Source organism: Rattus norvegicus, chromosome 4 (assembly GCF_021556685.1).
Source record: "Rattus norvegicus strain SHRSP/BbbUtx chromosome 4, alternate assembly SHRSP_T2T, whole genome shotgun sequence".
In the NCBI taxonomy this organism is placed as follows: domain Eukaryota; kingdom Metazoa; phylum Chordata; class Mammalia; order Rodentia; family Muridae; genus Rattus; species Rattus norvegicus.
In genome coordinates this window covers 163,263,002-163,280,409 of record NC_141537.1, presented here as the reverse complement: position 1 = coordinate 163,280,409, position 17,408 = coordinate 163,263,002, and the positions used below count along the sequence as shown (strand labels likewise).

At 42.2% G+C, this 17,408-nt stretch overlaps 1 pseudogene across 1 annotated transcript; it reads right to left on the bottom strand.

The window, feature by feature from the left end:
* Positions 1-3,904: 3,904 nt before the first annotated feature.
* LOC120102396 (sentrin-specific protease 2-like) lies at positions 3,905-7,772 on the bottom strand (annotated as a pseudogene). The gene has a single exon (XR_015686188.1). The product of XR_015686188.1 is annotated as a sentrin-specific protease 2-like (transcript).
* Positions 7,773-17,408: the final 9,636 nt, after the last annotated feature.

The following is a 17,408-nucleotide window of genomic DNA, read 5'->3' as shown; positions in this document are numbered from 1 at the left end:
GTTGTGTAGGTGCTGGGAACTGAACCTGGGTCCTCTGGAAGAGCAGCAAGCGCTCTTACCTGCTAGGCCATCAATAGCTACAACCCACTTTCATTTTGTTTTGTTTTGTTCTTTTGTACTGGGTCCTTGGATTACAGTCAGCAGCCACCATGTCCTGCTTTAAAATGACCTCTTTTACAAGAAATGTAGTTATTCCCAATTTGAGCTTTCATCTTACCTTTTGTTTCTGAAGATTTATTAACTTTCATTTTATGTGCATGTGCCTTAGTGTATGTTTGTGTGCCTTGTACATTGAATCTGGAGCTTAGTGACTGATAGGTTGGCTGTCCATTTCTCTGCCCAATCATGGGCCTCCAGGCCTTGCTGCCATGTCTGGTTCCTCACATAATTGCTAAGGATCCTATCTCAAGTCCCCATGGTTATGGAGCAAGCTCTTTAATCCACTGATGGCCAGCAATGTGCTGGTTTTTCATGCCCAGTAATGTTCACTACCCAGAGCAATATGACCTGAATGAAACTCGGGATGGAATATTTCAAAAGGACGAGGGACTGACTCCATTCCAGAGGTTCCTGTCAACCTTCTGGGAGCATGGAAATGATAACTATAACATCATGGCTACACTGTTAGGCACACTTTGCTCTTCAAAAGACTCCATTGCCTTTAGTGAAGGCCAGCTAAATCGCATGGCATACCACATGAACATGAAGTGGTGTCCTGTGAAAGGCCATATTCCTACTTAATTTGGCCATCTGCTACATGCTCTCCATAGAGTGGAATGTCCAACAGCATTTTCAAGCTACAGCTTTGTGACCCACCAGTCTACCCATCCACGGGTCTCTTAAGCTGCCCGGCCTCAGTGCTGTTTTGCACAGACCATTCTATTAATAGCATTCAAGTCTTTGGTTTCAATGGAGAGACTTTCTGAGATTTATCCCTGGAACAGAGACATCTGCAAGTTCCCAGATGTTTCTTGGTTATTAGAATAACCTGACAAATTTTTGGCTCACAAAGCATGTTATGAAAAAGGGTCCTTAATCTAACAATCCAGATGACCTTTTACTGCCATTTGGCATGGGGTATAGCCAGGATCTTAAATATTAGACACCTCTTATACTCTAGTAGAGTGTTAAAGGTATTAGCAATTTAAATTATTCTGCCATATCAGAACACAACTTTGCCATTCATGCTTTCTGTAATAAAATATCCCTTATGTCTTCCAGCTCCCAGCACGACTGACTCTGGATCTGGGCTCAGAGCAGTATTGTTGCCGATGGAAAAAGGACTGAAGAGAGACGCACACACATGCACCCCAGGTTAGCTTCAGACTTACTGTGTAGTTGAGGATTGTCTTGAAATTGCAATCTCCCTGCCCCAGACTCCCAGGTCTGGATTTGTAAGAATACACATCCATGCCTGATTTGTGTGTGGCTGGGATCAATCCCAAGGCTCTATGCATGCTAGGCAAGCATGTTAGAACTAGGTTTAATACCCAGTCCCTTAGCTCAGCATTTTCAAGTGTATTTTTAAAAATTATATGCTTGGGGGGCAGGGCCTTAGTTGGGGTTGGGGAGTTGACTTAACAATTAAGGTCACTTGTGGCTCTTGCACAGGAACCAGGTTTGTTTCCTAGAACCTGGGGACCAGATGTTGGCTACCCATAATTCCAGTTCCAAGGGATCCAGCACCTTCTTCTGACTTCTGAGGGTAGAATTCATACAAGTGGTACACATACACACAGACAGGCAAAAAGTTCCACCCAGAAAAGCAAGCAACAGCTATTTTTTAATAGTTTCAGACCTTTTATCTGAGTAAAGGTCAAAAAACATTTCTTTCTTCTGGTTTTCTTCATATGCTTCCCATGCTTATTGACCCTTGGCATATTACTTGAAAATTGTCTATTTTTGTCCATTTTCTTGGGGAGGGGAAGAAGTCCTTAGGTTTTCATTGACTTTTATGGACTCTCTATTCTCACTATGTGACAAGAGAGATTTTTCTAGTCACTATTGCTATAAATTTTGATAGTTTGCTTTATATTTTGTTTGGATTTTGATTTTTAATTTTCAAGGACTCCCTGTATATCTTTTGCTGGCCTGAAACTCCCTGACTTGCCTACCTCTGCTGGAACTAAAGGTGTGCCCCACCACTGCCTGGCTTGGTGCTTGTCTTTTGGTGTACATCACTTTTTAATTTCTAAAGAACAACAACAGTACCACTCACTCTTCTTTGTAATTTCTGATGTATTATTCTGCTTCAGATGCTCTTGTACCTTTCTCTTTGCAATTTCCTCATTAATTTTACCTTAAATCTCTCTGCAGTGTGTGCTGTTTTGTATGGACACACATTTATTCTGGTGTTTTATTGATAACTGAATGGTTTCTAATTTTTTTATGATGATCAGCCTTCTTTTCAAATTATAATTCTTTTTTCTTCTTTAAGAATTATTATGTACACTGTTCTGTCTGTATGCCAGCAGAGTGTGTGAGGATCACAATACAGATGGTTGTGAGCCATCTTGTGGTTGCTGGGAATTGAACTCAGGACCTCTGGAAGCACAGTCAGTGCATTCTACCTCTGAACCATCTTTCCAGCCCTGTAATTCATTATTTTATGAGCATTGATTTGTGTTTTGCCTGCATGTATGACTGTGTGAGGGTGTCAGATCCGCTGTAACTAGAGGTACAGACAACTGTGCCATGTGGGTGCTGGGAATTGAACCCATGTCCTTTGGAAAAGCAACCAGACACTGCTCTTAACAGCTGAACCATCTCTCCTGCTGCTCCTCTCCCAATTTGTAACTTACTTCTTTTTTTGTTATCAAGTGCTTCTACATTAGAAAGCCTGTTTTTTGACATGTTGTATTTTTGTCTTTTATTAGACTTAATTTGTACTTCTCTATTATCAGTTGGACATTGAAAAACTTCCTTCAAATATGTTACCCCGCCAAACTGTTCATTTTGCAGGTGCTGAGCACTGAACACTCGGGACTCACACATCATAAGTCAGTAAGCTCTCCCTTCTTCCACCAAGCTTTGGTTTTACAGCCATCTCTCCAGCTCATGTGGAGCTCATTGGAAAAGCACACACATCAAACCTTTGAAAATAGACACTGCTGATCTTTGGAAAAAAGAAAGTTCAGAAGATCCTCCGAAAGATCATCTGTCCTCAAGGAATTGATCAAAGACTTCTAATTGCAGAAAAAGCAAGGAAGGCCGGTTAGGAAAAAAAACATACTCCTACAGAGCAGGTGGGCTGAAGGAAAGAGGGAAAATAGAGGGAAACTACTCTACTGTAAGGCCCTGGACTCTTGTCTTGTGACCACCTTAATGGAGCTCATCTTAATGGGCTCTGGGTGTAACTTGGGTCCTCACTCTTAGTACTTTGCCAACTGAGACATTCCCCCAACTCTGTGTTGTCTTTTCTATACATCCTCAAGCTGCTATAGACAAAAGAGAATTGAGACATTTGTCTCTACCTAAATCTGGGCAAAACTCTAAAGACACTGTTCCCCTTTCCAGTGTCAGTCTCAGTCTGTGGCAGTGGTGAGCAATGGACCTGAGTACCCATTAACCGTAATGTAGAGTAGTTTCAATGAGAAGTGCCACTGTGTACATCAATTTGTTTGTCCATCACTACCACTCTACAGCTCAGCTGGACACTGTTCAACCCTGATGCCCATATAATCTCTCTGCAGAACGCAAGGTAAAGGAGCCAGTGCTCTCTAGAACATTCTAATTCCATTGCAGAGACTCAGAACAGAATAACAATCAGCGATGTGTACAATGTATCCAAAGCTTAGCAGTGAGTCATGCCCTCAACACCTGCTTTTCAGTACCCCCATCCTTACCCACTCACCAACAATCCAGGTTTTATTACTATGCCATAAAAGAAAGAGAAGAAACCAGATTTTGTGAAATGTTTAAATAACTTTAAAATTTATTTAATAAAAATTGCATAAACACAACCATAAGATAATAGAAAAGTTAAATACAAACTACCACATGTAAAATAGGTTATTGTATAACTGGTAGTATCAAGCCTAAATACTAAATCCCCAACTTCCACAGTGGGAATGTTAATATAATAAAAAAAATTTAATTTCACATTAATATATGCCAAAATTTTTTAACAATTTTTTAAATTAAATAGAACTTTTCAAATGAACAGCTCAATTCAACCCTAGATGGGTTTTGTATTAAATGAGATCTGAGATAAAAAATGGACATTTGCCATAATGTTTTCTTCAAATCAACTTCCAAAACTAATGTAGGTCTGGGAAAGAATGAGTCCTTTAAGGACCATTATGCTTTTCTTCATAGTCCTGGATGAGCAGGCAGTAGTTGGGCCACAATTCTACACCCTGTACGAGTCAGTCAGTAGAGTATGGTGGTTCAGGACATCACAGGTCCTGGCAACCCATTTTCATTTCTTATACTATTTTCAAGCTTAAAAAGCCCAAAATGTTAAAAAAGCACCACCACTACCCCAGCTTCAATTTAACAGCATTACTACAGCATTAGAGATGCTAGTGAACAGCTCCAGCTTCTTCCTGCTGATGTCCCTCTTGATCTTCAGCAGGGGATGACACGATGTGAGCATTCCTTTCAGAAATAGTCCAAACAAGGAATAGAGGAATGATAATGGCTAAGGTTTGCACGGGAGTAAAGGAATATAATCAATGGGGTTCGGTAAGGAAGAAAAAAATGGGGAAAAAAGCAGTCAAAAGGGGAAAAAACCAACAAAATGAAAGAAAAAAAACAATAAAATGAAAAAAAAACCCAAGAAAACGAAAAAGAAAAAAACAAGAAACAAAAAAATATAATGCAAAATCCAAGCAAACTCAAAACAAAAACAAAGCCAAAAACAAAAAATACAGAAAAACAAAATATAAAACCCAAAACACAAACAAAAATACAGAAAAAAAGAACAAATCAAAACCACACACAACCAAAACAAAAAACAACAAAAACAAAAACAGAAATACAAACAAAAACAAAAACAAAAAATAATAAAGAAGAAAACCAAAAGCACAACCACAAAATCAAAACAATACACAAAAACAGACAAAAAGAAAAACACACAAAAACTAACCAACAATAAACAAAAAACAAACCACAGAAAATTAACAAACACAAAAACAAAAAACAACATAAAATACACAGAAAGCAAAACAAAAAATAAAATCAAGAACACAACCAAGAACAAAACAACAAAAATCAAAACCAAAAAAATGCAGAAACAAAAACAAAAAACAAAGCAAAAAACAAACAAAAAATACAGAATAGCAACAAAACACAAAACTAAAATACAAAACACGGAAAAAAAAAAACGGAAACACAAACACAAACACAAACAAAAAAGCAAACTTCCAAAAACAAAGGAAAAACAAATCAACCAAAAAAAACTCAGGAAAACTAAACAACTAAAAGGAAAACCAAAAACACAAATACAAACAAAAACAAAATAAAAAGATAAAAAAACCAAAAACCCAAACCCAAAAACAAAACAAAACAAACAAAAAAACAAAAATACACAAAAAACAAAAAAGAACAAAAACACACAAAAACTAACCAACAAGAAAGAAAAAACAAGGCACACAAAAACTGAACAAAAACACAAACAAAAACAAAGCAACAAAAAACAAAACCAATAACACACAAACACAAAAAAGCCAAAAAACAATCAAAAACAATAACAGAACACAAAACAAAAAACCCACAAAAACAAAGAAAAAATAAAACCAAAAACAGAAAAAACAAAACAAAAAACAAACCAAACCCAAAAACACACAAAAACAAAACAAAAACACAAACGAAAACAAAACAAAAAACAAGGAAAAACAAAATACACAAAGAAACAAACAAAACCCCCCAAAACACCAATTCATGGACTAAATTCAGCATTAAAATAGTATTTCTTGAGCCCGTAGTCTTGCGTGAGTTGGACAGTGGCAGTTTCTAAGCTGGCGGTAGTTATATACGTTCTAGAGATGGCATTAGGGCGGCAGACCCACACCCCAAGTTAGGACAATATTGAAGAGAGTGGTCTCCATCTGGTCAGAAAGCTACCTGTTTAAAGTCTCTTCACCTCATCCCACTTGAGGTATATTAGAAACATGGATGGAAAAGGACAGGGCGGGAGCCATAGCGACCAGGTGGATGCTGTTACAGTAAGTGACTGTGCAGGATTTCCCACACCATCCTCTTCCTGAAGAGGGGCATGTGTTGCTGAGAAAAGGTCACAGGTTGGTCTCTAGAGATGTAATCTGCATATTTGCAGGTGAACATCCCACAGTCGCTCCCATTCAGTTGTTGAGGGATCTCCTGTGAAGTTAAGCTGTACTGCTTCCACTCCACAGGGTCCAGCTCCATGTTCCTTCGGGTCTTGCTCTCATTTTGTAAATAGTGGAAGATGGTCTCACAAATATTTTTCCCTGTCTGACCCATTGAATCGAGGTAGACAATGCTTCGCTTTCTTAAATCGATTACCACCAGGCTCCAATGGACCCTCTGGTGAATAGGCACCAAGATAAGTTCTTTTTCAAAGAGATTGATTCCTCGGGTCCATCTTTTCACAGAATTGTAACCGCTATGCTTTAGCTTGGCGTAAAAGAAAGTGCTAAAAGCATGAAGAGCAGGGTAGCCTGGGTTTTCATTTCTCTGAACCAGAAGATTCATGTAGAAATTGATGACCTCATCATTGAGCCACTGACCGTTCTTGAGGGTCTGCATATCTCCTCGGGTGATTTTGAGCTTGAATCCCATACTGAGGATTTCTTCCTGGGCTCCTGGACCCAATGCTTTCTCAACTTCCTTTTCCATTTCTTTTGTAAATTCTTTTTCTTGGTTATTTTCTTGCTCTGGGAGAGCATTTTTCTCTCCTGCAACTACTGCCACCTTGTCGGGGAGTAACCTACCGCCGCCACTGTCCAGGATGTTTGCATTCTCTGTTCCCCGCAAGCCATGCTCCAAGCTGTTCCCCCGTACACATTTCTCCTCTGCACACCTCTTCTCTCTCTTGGTAGAGAGAACCTCTGTCGATGACTGTCCATCTCCCTGAGCTGTTTCTGATCCATGAGGATGCCCTGGCATTCCACCTTTGTTGTTGGAGGTGTCAGAAAAGGTTGGGTGAGGCCTGTGTGGGTCAGACCTCACAGGATGGCCACCTTGAAGATGTTCGAGTGACCTAGCATGCTTTTCGTTTTGGGGGCTTTGAGGTTTTTCCTGTAGGACAGAATAGGGCCGCTTGCGACACTTGCCACCCTCAGCCGACTTCTCAACTACAGCCTGATCTGGCAGACCCTCTAGGGGTTTGATATTTCCTGAACCCTCATCCTGGATTTTCTGTCCCTGACCCTTGCCAGGCTGTTCTTTTTTAAGTTTTTGGTCTTGATGCTCCTGACGGGTCTTCTTCTGAGCCTTTCCAGGCTTCTGAAACACCATTTGTGCTCCATCTTGGCAGTTCCTTGATGGACCTTGTCCCAAAGCTTCAGACTCGGTCTCTGTCCCATTTTGGTCCAGGTGTTTCTGCTTTCGATGTTGTCCTGAAGCTTCGGGTTTCATGCCCACCCCGGGATGTTTAGGTTGCCACATGGAGACCTGCATGGCTAGGTGTTTTGAGGGTGCCGGCTTTATGATGTAGAAGAGAAAAGCAACCGAATGCCAGGCTCTGGGTGGGCAGCTAAATCCAAAAAACTTTCAAATGAGATTGATCGTCCTATTCTAAGGCACCAGGTCTAAACCTAGCAGCTACCACTTCGGAGGCAACCTCACGAAATGATACCTAAATCAGGGGGTTGCCCCTAATTACAGCCTTCAAGGTTCCATAGCTGGTTGTGATGTCACCTGAAAGAATGCAAATCAATGTTCTCTGGAGAGTGGAAGCTCTCCACTACCCCAACTCTGTCCAGGATTTCAAAGCACTCCCTTGCCCGAGTGGGACGTTTGAATGAATTGATACATAGCTCAGTTCACTTTAGCAGAGGAGAGTTCCCCAAATCACCTCAGCATAATTTAACTGGTCCTGCCTAGTACATTTTTCTTTTAGGAACCTGCCCCATCATGGTCAATTTTAGGAAACAAAATATAAGTGCCCTTCAACATATCTTCTCACAATAGGCTTGCTAATTACAAAGAATACATAGAATTTTACAGTTATAAAACCTCGCAGGTACTAAACTTGACAAATCTTTTCTCTCATCTAGATAAAGAACCCAGGACAGACCAAAGTGCCCATACCACCAAAGTCCTACTTGGTGAACCAATGGGTTTTATTGGGGTTACTTATAGGAATATGGGTGAGGGGTTCCTTACGGGAGCAGAAATGACTCAAAGACAGCTGCATCACTAAAGCCCACCCGAGCATGTTGACAGATCACAAAAGCTGGAGACCTGGAGAAACTGCACAGCCTGTAGATGGCTTAATGTCCTTTCCAGGTGTCTCAGTTGGTCTAAACTTCTTCAAGACAGCTGGTCTGAGGTTGGTTCCTTTGAGAGTCTTCTTTGCAGCTCAGCTTCCTTTCACTCTGACAAGGCAAGAGCCTAGTGAATCTAATTAGTTTTAGGGACCATCTTGAGACATTTTGAGTTGCTTTCCTGCCTGTGGAAATTCCCTTCAGAGTGAATGAAGGGTGGAATGGTTCAGTGTTTTGGTATTAGAGGAAACTTGGGAAACTGGTACCAAATTCACCAAGGATGGATACATTGTCCTAAGAGAATAGAGAAAACCTCACCTTTTCAAAAGATTCCATTGAGAAAGACACCTTGCTACTTCTGCTACAACCTAGCAATAACCCAATCCCTGAACTCCTCCCTAGAAAACAGTAGGAAGGACAAATTGGAGCTGGAGATTCAGAGGTGTGTGTTGTCCCTGGGTCCTGGGATCTGAACTCCAGCTGCCATGATTAAACCGCAAGCCCTTTAACCACTGATCCATCTCTGGGCCCTTGAGCAGCTCCGTGGTCTACTCTCAAAAGTGTGGAGATATTTTTACAAAAAAAGTGAGAAAAAGTACTGAGACACGTATTATTTCCTTTTTTCACTGAAAATATCAACAAACTGTGCAAGTATATGTATACCAATGATTTACTGTGAGGGGAAAATGTACTTTTTTTTCTGTAAAAGGTTTGAATTTTTTGTGATTATTTCCCCAGGTGTCATTTTGTTTGTACCAGGCTTCTTTTGCTTCTTTTTAATTACACCTTGGAGGGATCTGTTCCCATACCAAGAAGGAAATTTTCATATTACCACATCAGTCTTACATTACCTAACAGGGTTGCTGTTGTGATGGTGTTAGAGGATAAATTTATTGTGCTAGGCTCGTAAAAACAGAATTGTTTTTAGCTGGCATAGGCCATGAGGAAATGAGTCTATCTCGAATGTACCCTGTCAGGTAGCCTGAGATGGACCACTTCCTGGTGTGGCTGAGCTACTCTTCACAAGTTGCTGATTGTTTTAAAACATTTACATGCCTCAGCTATTCCTACAGAGTGATGGGTCATGAGATTAAACAGGCTAACTGCTAAGTTCTGATTTTTACAATACACCTGCTTGCTTGCATAGCCAAGGTACCTACCTGCTGGACATATCACAAAATCCGGGTGCAGGCAGTTACTTTTGCTTCCCAAAATTGTCACTTTGTAAGTTTTGCGTAAGTAATCCTTTAGCTAACAAAGCCCTCGGGCCTTATCTAAGGAATTCTTTATGGGTTGGTTCTGGTCAGTCTTCTTTTAATTAAAAAGCCTCTTATTTACTAGAGCAAAACTTGAGTGAGAGTGGTGAATCTCTGAAGGACCCCAGACATGTAGGACTTTTTCTGTACCTTCTCTTCCATGGTTTAAGCCCTGCAAAACAAGGTTTTTAGTTCTTAGATTTACGTTCCTTAGCCTGGCTGTTCTGGTTGGTACCTTGAGAAGGGTGTTTAGCCTCGTGGAAAGTACGTCCTTCATCCACTCTTCCTGATGCTCAAAGCAATCTTCTGACTATTTCTCCACCCACTGTAGGTTTTATTAGGTCAATGATGTTTCCTGTTATCCTTCTTAGTAGATTTTGTTTGCGCTTTTTTAATTATTAAGGAATGGTTACATTTTCAGGTTTTTTTGTTTTGTTTTGTTATGATTTTTTGTTTGTTGGTTTTTTCCTTTTTGTTTTTTCTCTTTTCTCTCTCTCTCTCTCTCTCTCTCTCTCTCTCTCTCTCTCTCTCTCTTTCTTTTCTCTTTTGAGACAACTGCAACATTTTTTTTTCTTTTAATTTAACAAGATTAGCTTTGGGTCCTAGGAAAAGCTGGAATGTGGCCATGATTCTTCTTTTCTTAAACCGTTGTTGGATTTTGTTCTACATTTCATATGTTATTGAATCATGTTCACATGTTCCTGGCTTTCCCCTAACTTTATGATTTTTCTCCTTCTCTGTTTAAGACAGTGTGTAGTTTTGTAGCCTCTGTTGTCCTTATTCTAGCTTTGCTTTCCAGACTGGATTTGAACTTAAGATTCTCCTTGCTCAGCTTCCACATTGCTGAGATTATAATCCTGTAGACTACACCTAGCTTTTACTTTTCTGTTTTAGCATCAAAAATTCCCAGCCTGGTAAAATCTGCTGGGGTTGTTTACTACTTGAAGCTTCTGCACTCATTTGCATCCATGTTTCTCACTTCGTTTCCCTCCTTCACCATCTATGTGTGTGTGTGTGTGTGTGTGTGTGTGTGTGTGTGTGTGTGTGTGTGTGTGTGTGTGTGTGTGTGCCTATGCCTGGGAATGCAGAGTCTCACACAGGCTTTCCCAATGAACTATTTTCTCAATGAGTACATGTTTCTTGAATGTGGGACAAAATTGGCTAGAAAATATGCAGTTTTTTGGGGAAACACTATAACTCTCATTCACTCTTTAGTGGCGATATAAATGCTCCTTTCCTCCCAGTTTGCTTTTGGTCGGTTATATTTTCTAAGAATTTGTTAATTTCCTCAAATTTTTCAAATTAATTGGCATGTTTGACATTAGCACTGTTTTCCTAAAATTATTTCAAAACTTGATTGGTATTAAGTTAATTTAGTTTTAAATGTTAAATGTAGAAGATTTTGTAAGATTTTTCAAGTCAGCTTTAGACAGGTTTGGTGGTTTGAATAGATTTCTCCCCCATAGATTTTTGTGTTTGAATGTTTGGCTCATGGGCAAAAGTACTATTAGGAATTGTGGCCTCATTGGAGTGAGTGTGGCCTTGGGGCACTTGTGCCCTGGGGTAGGTGTGGCCTTGTTCTTGTAGTTGTGGCCTTGGAGGAGGTGTGACATTGTAGTGGTGAGCTTTGAGGTCTCCCATGCTTAAGTTCCACCTAGTGTCAACTTTCAGTCTCTTCCTGGCTGCCTTTGGATCAAGATGTAGAGCTCTGTGCTCTTCCAGCACCATGTCTCCCTGTACACTGCCATATTTCCTGCCATGACATTAAGGGACTGAACCATTAAACCAGTAAGCCAGCCACAATTAAATGTTGTCCTTTTATAAGAGTTGCCTTGGTCATGGTGTCCATACCTAGCTGTCAAACCCTAAGATAGCAGATGAGATACTATATGTTTAAAATGCTAAATTTTATTTTTTCTTACTCCTTTTAATTTTTGTTTCTTTAGATTTTTGAGATAGAATTTGTCCATGTAGTCAAGCCTGTGCAAAGCTCATCAGAGTCCCAGTGCTGGAAGTAGAGCCCTGAACCACCATGCACAGTTGTTTAATTGTTTTAAGTATCCAAAGCTAATCTAATTTAGCTTAGAACTGATATTAAACACTGAGAGGATACGTGAGATATCTAAACCATAATCAAAGAGCAAGAGAAGGATACAACATAAAAACAATAGCTTGATACAAAAAGTAACAAGGTGTGCAAGCGGAACCAAACAAAACTAGTCCTTTGATTGTTCAAAATAAGTAACTAGACAAAGATATTCCAGTATTCATTCCCATGCAAAACAATTTCTCTTTGGACATTTAAAACACTGCTGATAATTTTAGGTAACAAAATGATTCAGAGGAGTCAAACCTGTTCCCTTTTGTTTAATTCTCAAGAGAAAGTTACCTGCAGTGGCAGTAGAGTAAGAATTCTATTTTTTTAAAGGTAAAGGGATTGGAGAGATGGCTCAGTAGGTAAGATCCCTGGCTCTTCCCCCAGATGACTGGGGTTTGATTCTCAGCACCCAAGTGTCAGCACCCAGCTCTCTATAACTCCAGTTCCAAGGGTCTGATGACCTCATCTGGCCTCTGTGGGCACTGCATGCAGGTGGTGTACAGACATCACTGAAAACAGAACATGCATACTTAGCATATTATCTTTTTAAATTAGGGCAGCTGGAAAGATTATGTGAGGCAAATCATGGTACTATGTGCCTAGCACACTGGAGATGGAGGCAGGGAATCAGGAATTAGTTCAGTTAAGCTACATTGCAAGATTCTCATAGTAAAACAAGCAAAATGGATTATAGGTCAAAAGAACTCCTTGGAATTTAATTTTCTCATGTTCATTTTTTTATTTCTATCTTTTAAAAGATTTTTCAACTACTTTTATTCTGGGTGTGTGTTCCTGCATACATGCCTGTGCACCATATAATACAATGCCCATGGGTAGAAGAGGGTGACTTGATCCCCTGAAACTGGAGTAGGAGTGACTCTGAGTTGCCATGTAGGTGCTGAGAACTGAACTAGGTTCTTTGCAAGGGCAGCAAGTGCTGTCAGCCTCTGAGCCATCTGTCCAGCCTCCTGTCATCTCTTTCTAAAAGGAAAAAGGAATTTTACAGTAATGACTATGCTGTTAGACTGTAGACCTTTCCCAGGGACAGAAGGCTCTTGCATTCCATCCCAAATGCCTGCTTCATTGACAAGAAGAAATCACCAAAGATTATCATCACAGCCTGGGAGTGGAGCTACCTCCGCACTTGGTGAAAAGGTCCAGCCCAGTGACCTCTCAAACCTCAACCTGCTTAGGAGACACCTGCCAGTGCAAAGTTCCAAAACTGGGAAGCAAGACCTTAGCACTCCAAGGAGTTCCCAGGTCAGGCAGTCGCAAGGCCCACCCCAGAAGAGGCGAATCTTCCCCAGTGACCACCTCGTTCACACCAGGGAACGAAGCCAGGAATGGCTCTCACCTCAGTCCCATCACTGCACACAGGGCACAACAGCTGAGCCTTCATCTAAGATTTTAGGACTGCTGTCATTCTTGGCTTATTTCATTTGCTGATCGTTTTTCCTTCTCTTCTAATAGAGAACAGGTTGCAAAATTAGGGGATGGAGTCAATGGCAGCCATTTTCGAGTAGGGTTAATGGGATTGGCTTTCTGACTTCCACGAGAATGCTATTTGACGGCAGGAGATCTGGTTTTCTTCTCAGCAGCATCCTTAGCAGGTAGAGAGAGTAGAGCCTTCCTGAACAATCAGAGACAGAGAGCTGTAAAATGTGCCGTGTGTGTGTGTGTGTGTGTGTGTGTGTGTGTGTGTGTGTGTGTGTCCCTCAAGGGGCAGTGAGGGACGGGGCAGAACTTGGGTACCACAGACCACTTCAAGGCCACTTCCAATCCTAACTTAGCTGTAGGATTTTGCAGGGCACAAACCAGAGTGAATGTTCCTCATGAAGTTCCAGGTAGGTACATAAAATCAGAGCAGGGGACATAGTAGAGGGCAGATCAACAAAATCCAGAGTCCCCAACCCCCAAACCCTCAATCCTATAAGGGAATGTGGTGAGATGCCAAAGCAGAAAACTCAGAAGCAAATATCAAATCCAGGAAGCACAGCCAGGAATCACAGACCAAGGAGATAAAGAGAAAGAGAAGTGGGTAGATCACAGCTTAGAGGGACCCAGGCCAACCGGGAGCAGGCATTGGATGCTTGCTTTAATGTGCTTCCAGAGCCAAGATGGGGTGGGCGAGTCAAGGTTATAAGGGCCATGGGGGCTGGACAGAATGGGATTTCTGGGTCTCCTTGCTCCTCAGAGCAGAACCTGGAAAAATAGTATGAGGAGGTAGAAGCCATACGGCCGTCTGCAAAGGGGGTGAGAACCTGGATATTCAGCCTGGATCCAGGATTCAGTGTCTGCACTGTCACCAAAGAACTGGCATACACCTGCCTCTGTGTCCCTGGCAGGACTCAGGCTAGGTTTCAAGAAAGACTGGAAAGAATCTCACTAAGTCTGCACTGTCCCTTCTGTGTTACAGGGTGGTAGCACATATTTGAAATCCCAATCTTTGCCACAGTTCGGGGTAAATTTCATACTTCACTAAATCATGAGTTTGACGCCAACCTGAGCTCTGTGAAATCCTATCTCGAAGCAATGTTACTAAAGGAAAACAGCAGAATGAAAGCATTATGACAAAGTTTTAACTCCCAACTTGGCCTTGTGGGTACAGGACAGAAAAAACAACAAACATTAATCTTTTCAAAATTGTATTTAAAAAAATAAATAAAGTCTGACACTCAAAAGACTCAGGCAATCATCTGAGGACTTCCAATTCCTTCTAGAATGTGCTCCCCCGGCTGCCAGTGGGATATGTTTCCCTCCAATGGAGCTGGTCATCCGCTGTTGTCTTCTCCTGCAGTTCCACAGCCTCCTGGGCAACACATCATCCTTACAGCAGTGGAATTACTTTACCTGCAAGGTGATTGCTGTACCAAAATGAAAAATGAAAGCTTTCTTCATCTTCCTTTAATTTTTTGTTTTGTTTTCCTAGATGCAAGCCAGGGCCACATAGACTAGGCAAGTGCTCCACAACTGTACTAGTCTGACCTCTACATTGTCTCCTTTCTCGGATTTCCAGTCTCTCACCCAGCTTGAAACAAAGCCTGACCACCCACCATCATCCCACCTGCTTTCCAGAGAGCTGACTGAGGCACCAAGGTAGGCAGAAGGTCTGCAGTGTATTTTCCTGATAGGTTTTTTGGCTACTGTGATAAAACACCAAAGAGAAGCAAGGTGTGGTTTGTGGGAATCCTGTATGTTGTGGGAGATAGGTAAGGTTACAGAAACAGCTCTCACCAGGGGCAGTGGAATAGTTGGGCCAGCTCAGTCACCTCTAGATAGACCAAGACATAGAGAGCTCAGGATGGAACTGTGCTGGCTTGTAATTTTCAAGCCTTGCCTTTAGGATACCATGACCAGCAAAGCGCAGAAACCTTTCATAGCAGTGCCATTAGCTGGGGACCAAGTGTTCAAACACACGGGCCTGTAGGGACATTACACACAGAGGCCATGATGCTAGTTGAGGTTATTCACTGCTCTCCCAGCCTCTTCATCCATGGAAAGAACATCTGTAGGAGTACAGTGCAGCTGTGATCATTGAGCTTGACCCCTTGGGTTTATTGGGGGTTGAGCACTGTGAGATCAGGCAGTTTACTCCTGATAAGAAGAGAACTGGTAATTGTGCTTGGTTCTCTTGGAACTTTTGGTGGCTGTCCCTGAAGGTTCCCTCCCAGGTCCCCATTTTCTGGATTTGTCACCCAACCATTGCTCTCCAACTCTCTCATTCTTTTCCCAGGCGGTAGATGTGGTGCTGAGCCCTGTGTTCGCTGGCTGAAACTTTGAAGCTGAGTGCTATACACAGCAAGGTCTCCTGTGTCTCGGTTGGTGACCACCTGCAGGAGAAAAGAAGGTGAGGGTCAAAGCCCTGGATAGGGAAGCCATTGGCACTGCCCACTGATGCACTCCAGCCTGGGCATCTGCCCCATATCATACCTGCAGGATGGTGAAGTTCTCCAGCACGCTGTTCATCCTGTACTTCTTGGGTAAGGGCTTCAGCTTGTGGATAAAGTTGATCTTGTACTCCGAGAGTGGGGCCCGATGGATGCGGTACAAATAGTGACCATTCTCATAGCGAGCAAACTCTGTCTGTGGAACCCCAGGGACAACAGAGGCTTAGAATCCCTTCACCTCCAGCACAGGCCAATCCTTGGAGGTTCCTGGATATGAAGCCAAGCCTTCTCTGTTTGTCACTGACAAGACAGGCAGACACCTCCAGGAGAGGAAAAAGTAAAGACCCGGAAGTAGCATCAATGAGATGGGGCAGGAGGGCAGGCGTTGCACACTAGAGGTCGGGGAGGTTACCAGCACCTTTGAGATGAAACACCCAAGGACATGAACCTTGGTGGTGGATGATGTTGGCTAGGAGCTAGAGGGATGACCTGTGGGATGACGACTGGATAGAGACTAGGGCACCTCGATATGTTTAATGAAAGTAAATAACTAGAGGGGCTTTGTAAAAACTGCCTTTGCTGAGGCAGGATAGACGCTTAGCCACTGAGCCCTGTCATCCATCTTTAGCACCAAAAAAAACAAAACACAACACACTTGCACGTGCCCACTGTCACTACTGGACTACACTCCTAACACAGTGAGCACTTACATGGGTGGGCCTCAGTGGCACTAAAGGTATGGAAATCATCCTGCCAATTCCAGTATTGAAACCCTAAAGCAAAGGTCCCTTCTCAGGTCCTGCCTGACACCTAGCTGTTTGACATGAGGTGGCTGTCAACCCAGGCGCAGAAAACCATCCATTCAGATCACTGCGAGTCAAGAGGTGACCAGATTGGCACTGTGCACAATGTTTTTGTTTTTTGGTTTTTTTTAGGCCACAAGGTGTGTTTTATTTTCATCAATCATACAAATAATTTTTTATAATATCCAGGGCAAACTGGTGAAGTTTGGCAGCCCAATTAGTGAGGGGGCCCCCTTCAGAGACCCTCGGACCGGTGGCATCATCACGGTGTGCCCAAGTTCACAGTGGAGCTTGTGGCTTGTGTCCATCTTGCAGGTGCCTCTTCCTCCACATCACAATGTTAAACATTACACAGAGTCATAGACCTTAGGGTCACAGGTATGCCGGGGTGGAGACCTTGGTGCCATTTTGTCATTACACAACAGCTTCAGAATGTCACAGCTATTGGATCCAGTGGATAGTGAGGACTGAAGCACCCACCTTGACCAGCAAGGAAGACACGACACTGTTGGGTTCTTCTCAGCAGCCTTTATTGCAGGAACACCTCATTCTTGATATGGGGGACCCCGGGGAACGAAGGCACTCGCCTTAAGTACAAGACAGACAGTGGCTGTAAACTTGTCCTCTGGGGATTGGTGGAGTATGAGATACCTTATTAGCATGAATATCACCCTGGCCTTGTAAATGCCAGAGGAAGGCCAGGGACACGGCTATAATGGTTGTATACCACAAACGACCACTAGATGTCAGTGCCATCTTTAGCCGCTCCCAACAACTCCCCCTTCATTGTATTATAAAAATGAAACCATTAGGTGGAGGTAGTGGTCTGAGAGAGATCAGACATGTCTCACAGAGTGCCCAGCTCGGCCATGGCAAGCCACTCTTGCAGTTAGGACCCCAATGGCTAGAGATGACTTATGTTGTAACACACCGTTCTGGGCTATACATGTGTG